Here is an 8,184-nt window from a genome sequence, read left to right as displayed (position 1 = left end):
TGATCAAATACTCAAATAAATGAAACAAAATTTCTTTCCTTACTGATTTTCAATTCAAGTAGATTCTGAATGATAAAAGAAGAAACTAATTGCAGCTGTTTGTACAGGTAATACACTTGTTAAGGCAACAGGACTGAGCCCAAGAGGGGATCTCTATTCAGGCCTTATCTTTTTAATGAAAAGCACAATTGCACATTTAATTTGTAAACATACCTAAACACATTGGCCTCTGAGACATAAACATCTACTAATTTACAGCAATTTTTTGCCTCATCTATACATTTATTTATCTATCATGTCCGAATTCCCAGGAAAAACTGAACTGATGAGTATATTTGTAAAATTAGGTAGCTAAAGTTATCATCTCAAGTTCAGCAGCAGGGTATCTAGCTATTCTGAAATGATAAACCACAGCAATTCCTGCTGGCATATATTTTCCAGGTTGTTAAGTCATCTCACATGCGAAAGCATTGAAAATCATCCGCCAGCTGCCTTGACAAGATAGGTCCCACATTTCACAATCTGTGAGACCAATTCATAAGCTGCATGTCCCACTTCAGTGATAATGCTCCTGATTTCGTGAGTGCTGTTATGCCCCATGAAAAATGTGCTCTGTTTTGTAAGACAGCACTTTGTTCTCAGTAAGAGGTGTTAAAAAATTCACTGCACACACTAATCACTTCAGTGTACAGGTCATCTTCTCCAAGCCAAACAAGTGTCAGCACTCTGTACAGTCATTAGGGAAAGCGAGGGAATTAAAATATCTAATCCTCTCTTGCTGCCTCCAGGTTAAATAAATTCATCTCTCAATATATAATCCTAACCATGCTCTTGCAGGGTTTCTGTGTCAAATCCATTTTTAATCGGAGATTCCTGCATTTTCCACTTCAAAAAAAGTCGACTGCGTGCCAGAGACTCAGATTCGAACTTCTAAGCCTTCCTGGACACTGTATATTCACTCCTACCACACAGGCAAAGGTCACCAAGATTTTAAACGTAGCAAGGGACGGTAAGAGCAGCACAGCAGGTACCTCAGGTGACCTGTTTCCTCAAAGCTAGCCGCCTTGCAGAACCACGCCGGCACAGCTCTGTTCGGTGCCAAAGTTGTCTGCGTGTCATTTTTTGCCTTTCAGAAATGTGAGGAGATAAGAAGGCCCACGGCAGCTGATAACCCCAGAGCAGCGCGCTGCTCTCTCAGCTCTTGAGCCTCAGCAACAGATCCCAGCCCTTTCACCAGCTTCAGGACAAAAGAGTGTGTACGCCTGGACTATGCACCTTTTGCAGGGGTTTCAGGCAAGCTCCTGACTTAGTATGTCACCAGTGCGATAAGTCACTGCTACTTTGCTCTAAACAGCCCAGGCTGTGACCATGATGCAGCACCAAATGCCAAGTCTCCAAAAAGCTGACCGGGCATTTCTTCGGGTTATTTTCTGTTTTACCTTTTCTCTGAAAGGTTACCAAGCAAGCTATGTGGAAATTATTCCACACAAATCAAAGGGCTAATGTGACAATGAACTGATAGGACACATCAATGTCAGACTCGACAGAAGTATCTAAAAATACATTTGTTCTTACTGCCTGATAGCATTTTAAACCCACATCAGCATCGCTAAGAACTTGTCAGAAGATTTGACATTTTTCTGTGGCTGACAGGGACTGAAATCAGATCAGCTGCATTTCGCTGGGTTCATGCAGAAAGAAAAGAGCGTAAGAGACCGTGCACTTTAAAGCCGCTTCAGAGATGGAGGAGAAATCTTATTGCTCAGTGGGGAACAAAGCCAAAAGCTGTTCTCTAGAGTGAAGCGGGTCCGTTCAGCAACATCTACTCTGTCAGTTAAGCATGAGGATAAGCTTTTTCTCGGTTCACCTCGCTGCCCTCCCCACCCACCCACCCTGTTTATAGACAAGAACCTGCCCAGGCACGGACGAGGCCATGACCAGAGGACCTGTTGACCCGGGGATGGGAAGGTGTTCACGCACCCACGCAGCGGGAAGCACAGGTCCACGCTCCTGTTGACAGACTGAGCAGCCCAGTACATCGGAAAACCCCTGAACTCCATCTCCAAGCACAGCGTGAATGCTTTTGACCCACATTTAAAGCCAGGCTAAGCGCTAGCAACACGAGCAGCGTGTGTTCGGAGTGATTTACACCACATCCACCATGCAAGCCTGCCCTTCACCGCACGGGGAGGGGGGGGGGGGGGAAACTCACCCTGTATAAATTTAGCATTAAACATTTGTACAAGACCTCACTCCTTTGAAAGGGAAATTTGCTAAACTGCCATAGAGTCAGGACTCACGTGAGTATGTGCGCTGCCTTCCTGACATCCAAACACAGATAACGTCATCTTGGCTGGCAGCTGCAGGAAGGCAGAGGGGCTTTCGGGCAGAAGGTGGGGGAAACAGGCCTGGCAACACAGAACAGCTTGCTTTTGTTGAGTAACTGCTGGAGACCTCAGCCCGGCACAGGGAAACAGGCTCTCCTCGCACAGAGGGAGGAAGGGAGCAGACAGTGTGCAGAGGCAATCCGCAGGGGACAAGGAGGACAAAGTAATGGCAAATCACTGAAAAGGGTGCATAAGGTCACTTCAAAAAACACGGGGGGCAGGAGGGAAGACAATTTTCAGTCCTAAATTCCTTTCACTGTCTAAAGCTACATGTATCTTAAAAGATGCAAATTTCGAGGAGGTAAGTAGGGAAAGCAGGTAAATTATTTTACCTGTTTCCTGCAGATCCTAGCCGTGGAGCGGTTGGTGATCACTTCGTCTGATTACACTCTACCCAGAGCACGCAAGCTCTGCACAAGCTATTGTTCTGATCTCCTGGGAAATGTACATTCCCCATAAAGCAGGTGAACCCAATGTCACACTCGAGTTGTCCTGGTGCACACTTCCACACAAAACGCATTAATAGGTAAAAAGATGTTACAAAAACTGTTTGCATTTGAATAACACTGAAAGAAAGAAACTCTTAAGTCAGTGACCTAGGTTTGCTTGAAAAAATAATCTATAATGATCTTTCACAAAATATATAAGGATAAAAGCTAAATTATATGCTTTCTCCCTTCTTTTGTCATGGTCTCTCCCTCCGTAGAAGGGAGCAAGCACCACATAAAAAAATCTATTGGGAAAACCTGATACAACTGGCAAACCTCTAAGCCAGTGTTAACCACAGGAGAACATGCCCACACGTGGTTCAATAGAGACATCACAGAGGGAAGCATTCCTCTAACAAATGAAGTTTGGTTTTACTGAAAGAGCTGTGGCTGAACTGTGTGTTTGACATTTGTGTTGTATGAAGCTGACTTCCATCTAAATAGTGTGATCATTATTAAATGACATTTGGAATTGCTGCATTAGACCGACTCGACAAAGTAACTGTCGGGTCTCACAGGAGTGAGACAAGAATCTTCTAAGAGACATCACTTCACTGTGTTTAAATACCAGACACATGCCTTTACACTCTGCTGGGACCCAAGGGAATGTCAGCACATGGATCACAAGATCCCATCATTTGAGGACGCAAAATAATTGTGTAACAGGTAAACTGAGAAAAGCAATGTGAGTTCAAAATTTATCTAGCTTGAAATTCCTGGGGACTCAGAGTGTATTTGAGAAGCATTTACATAAGTGACCAAAAAGGAGTAAATATCAAAAAAATTTTGCTCACCACCAGACTATAGGTTAAAATACATACACATACATATTTATAGTGTGAATAAAATACTGGAAGATTTTTGTAGAACACTTCAATTGTAATGTTACATCTAAATAACTCTGTAAAAATCAAATTTATTAAAAACCTAGTTTCTCTTTGAATTACCATCCTACTGTATTACTGAGAACTTTTTGAAAACAAGAAAAAAAATACTAAAAAAACCCCCCAACCGCACATTTCTGAGATAAATGGGAGTATTATGGGTTCCAAATGACCCTGGCTTCTGTTCTGCCATTTGTCTAAAAGATGCAAGTAAAAGGTTTGGAAACACAGAGAATTTTAGGCAGCCTAAAAAAACCCAGAAGTCTTTAAACTAAACAAAACATAAAACAGGTACCAACCCATCACCTGCAATCAGTATTTCTACAAGTATTTAATACTATGAGAAGGCTTTGAAAATCATAGCTCTCTAAAATAAAACACATCACCTGTGTCCGACATTATGAGTCTAAAGGAAAACTGTATTTGTCATGGTTCTGAACCCTGTACAGTACCATAAAAGGGAACAATGACTATTCCAAGAAAGTTAACATCAAGTATCCTTAAGTGGGAAAAGTATTAAAATAATCACACGTTGGAGCCTGGCTCTCTTGGAATTTTACTTTTTTTCCCCTCCTGTTTCTTGAAATCGAAAGGGTTCTGACAACAGTCAAAGTAAAATTCAGGAAAAATGCTCGCAATTGTGGTTTTCTTCTTGTATTCACAGTATATCATTGCCAGTCTTCTAACAAATAGTTCTTATACTTTTTTGAAGTAAATTATATATCACTCATTTACCGACCTTTACTACAATTATAGTGTGCTGTTATTACAGCAAGTTGAAAGTTTATACCAGGATGCAACATGTTGCTTGAGTGTTGCCCTTTTTAACTGTCAGCACCAAAGCAACTATTCTTTATGAGCCAGCCAACTCCGGACGAACAGAATTTCAGCTGAAGCATTTTGCAACCAATAACTGAAAATGCAGACTATTTCAATGACTAGTATTAACTGTCATGCATTTCTGCAGGCTATTTAAGAATGGAATGCTATGCATTTAAAGGGCTGAATTAAAAAAAAATAAAACCACAGAAATAAAATCCAAAAATGGTGAAGAGAAAAATAATGGAAAAAAGCAATGAAATATATAAAACATTTTTTTCCATAGATTGACCTAAATACCTTTATACAAAGGTAAAAACATTAGCAATGTGAATTAAGAAAACAGGCTCATCTCGTGTTATTTCCAAAGTCATATGAATCAAAACAGTTTAGATTAGCAAAACAGAATCAGACCCATTCAGGAACAAATAGGCACGCTGCAGACTTGGTTCTGTTCGACAAGCAGACATGCAAATGTATAGACCCACATGCTACTAACGCAGCCTCCCATTCATGGGCAGAAAAATCAAGGTAAAAAAATAACTAAGCATTTTTTCAAATACTAGCCTTACAAAACAACTGATGTGAGCTGACTGAACTAGAGGGACAAAGAAAACTTCTTTCCCAAGAACAACCCAACTGGAAAGGTCTTTTCCAGACACCAGGCAGTAAGTAAAGTAATATTTCAAGAAAAACAATTGCCTTTTCCTGTAGGCTAGGAACTTGCATCAACCCACACGTCTAAAACTTTCAAGACTTTTCCTTGTGGCACACCCACACTACCTCCTGTTTATACATGAGGAGCACCCAATAAAATTGTTGTATGGCAAATGAAATTACCCTCTATCTGTGAATAACTGAGCACAACAGCTGAAGAATCAGCATGTTTTGTTTTAAACACAAGCTGTCCTTTGCAAATACAGAGTCTGCCACACAGCGATAGGTCAGAGTCTGGCCTTTCAAAATCCTTACAGCTGCTTCCCAGGTCACTGGGGCTTTCACAATACTGACAGCACCCAGTCACAAACACGCACAGACCAGACAGTAATAGATCTCCAGTCGTTCTCATTTTACCATGCAATCTTTTGGCTTTACATTTCATTAAGGTTACTATTCTACAGCGCCTGTCAAACCGCCAAAGTGAAAATATGTCTTGTTTAGGGAGAACGGTGCCACCACCAAAAAGCGTACGTTTCTTAGCATACATTTCTTAACTCCCTTTACCCTAAAACTACCTGGAGCTATACCACACTTGAAAGTAGAAGAAATTTGAGGTGAAGCTTGCTAAGTTTTATTTGCATATCACGTTTCACCTTGGCAAACCTCAGCCCTGTGGTTCATGGCAACATGCTGCCCCTAACACCCCCCAGACCTGCTCGTAGCCCCAAGAGTTCAGAATGACATCTGTCAGAGAAAGGAATGCCGCCCAAAGCACAGCACTTGCAAATTCACTCACAAGATTCTCCCTTCTTGCACCCTGGTGACAGCAGTACTGTGCTAGAATCTGCTACGGCACTGCATTATTTTAACTAGCTCAACATTTTTTGTGGGAAGAAAGTACACAAAATCTCAGGCAGGGTTCTTTAAACACAGCCGTACTTTTCCATGAAATACAATAAACCAACTACTGTTGTGCTAATTCAAGACATCCTAAAGCTCATAGCTAGGCAATTCGTAGAAATAATTGTAACTCACACCTTTTAATTCTGCTCAGCTGGTAGTGCTAATGTCTCAAAAGCAATTCAGTAACATGAAAAAAACACATTTAAGTAACCAGTCACAAAGAATACTCCCTGGAACAACAGAAAATTGTAACCCCGCCATCATCCGATAAGCACACGACTTCATATGTCCGTTCCATTTCTATTTTATTTCCATGACATTAATGTACTACATTTCTTTGCAAAACATTGTATAATCTGCACAGTACCACTGTACATATTAGCACTTTCAAATGTATTCCATGACAGCTCCTTTTACTACATTCATACACCTATTTTAAAACCTTTCACTTACTTATTTCGTGTCAGTAATTTTTCTCCCATAACCTAATTAATGTGCCTATCTAGTAGTTACTGTAAAAAGTACAGGTGCATGAAGCATGAGTTCACATTGTTGACTACAGTTCTATACAGTCTTCAAAAAGTGTCTGAATTATATTAGCAGTAATGCTTATCAAGCAGACAACTTTCCCAGAAGTGCACAAGTTCAGTAAGAAACAGGGATAATCAGCAGATCAAATGCCACGTGGGTAAGAGTACACTGCAGCTGCTGTAATCTCCACATAGTGCTGCTCTGAGCCACACACGAGATGACACAGAACTCACCTACCTGCGCCAACACGCGAAGGTACTGACCCAGGAGACGCAGGCCATTGAGGCTCCCTTTATGGTCAATGGAAAAATGGAAAGATTCATCTCCTGGACATCTCTCTCTCTGACTTCAGAGACTCTAAACATCTAACTTGAACTAAAAGCTTGAATTCAGCAGACCCACCAAAGAAATTCCCACTTTAGGAGTGCTTAGAATAAATGAGAAATAAGGAACCAGATAAAATGAGAAATAGCCCAAAAAAGTAAAAGAAAATCCACTATTGTGAATATTAAAAAGTAATTCTAATATACTCAAAGATAATTTTTCTTCCTTTAAGGGACTTTTTGAAAAAGAAACAAAAATTCTTTCCCTCCTACCCTGCCTTTTTCTCCGCTAGCTTCTATGGCAATCCCTTTGATGCATAATGTTACTTCATTGCTTTTTAAACATTGGTTTTTAATTCCAAAGTTATTTCATTAGGTATATCTGTACCAAAATTGGTGACATATTAAGACTGAAATGTGTTTCAAGTCCTGCATCAGCACTGCAGGATTCTTATGCTTATAATGATGTTATGAATAACTGCGTCAAATCTGATATTATATTAGCATGCCTGACAAGCTGCTTCTTTCAAAGGGTTTCTTTTTCCTTGTTAAGACAAACTTGCTGAGGTTAGTCAAATTTAAATATCCAAATTCACAAAGCAATCCCCCATAAGTATCCTTAATATAATGGATTCTCATCAGTAGATTTTTCTGGAACTACACTCACAGGTTTATTAATTTAAAAGATCTTCAGAGGGCCTGTTCACTAAAACAAGTGCCAATTGTGTTTTCAGCTGCACTCAAACGGCCTGCAATATGGGGCAACCATGCTAACGGAGAACACCACCTTTGTCAGCTGCAGTTTGAAATACTGTAAACAAACTGATATCAAGCACCAGAAGGTTTAAACCATAGTGTCAGCATTTCTTTCTCTGACTACACAACTCTGAATATGCAAGTAAAGCTAACAATATTTAAAAAACAACAGTATCCTATAGCAGCAGTATAAAAGGTTAACATACATTATCAGTCTATCTTAAGAGTTTTACACCGCTCTTCATCAAGCTGGTGATGAAGCTGAGCAGTTTCCTATAAATAGGGAGAACATCCACTAGTCATCTCAGACAAAGTCTGAATTTCCTCTAATCCTAAATCTACTTAAAAAGTTTTGCTGCAGACTCCTGTGAGGCCAGGATTTATCTCCTCACTTTTTTCTCCTATTGAAATGTAAACTATGGCTGCCCTTGAA

Source organism: Opisthocomus hoazin, chromosome 1 (genome assembly GCF_030867145.1).
Source record: "Opisthocomus hoazin isolate bOpiHoa1 chromosome 1, bOpiHoa1.hap1, whole genome shotgun sequence".
Classification (NCBI taxonomy): Eukaryota; Metazoa; Chordata; class Aves; order Opisthocomiformes; family Opisthocomidae; genus Opisthocomus; species Opisthocomus hoazin.
This window is presented reverse-complemented; position numbering follows the sequence as displayed.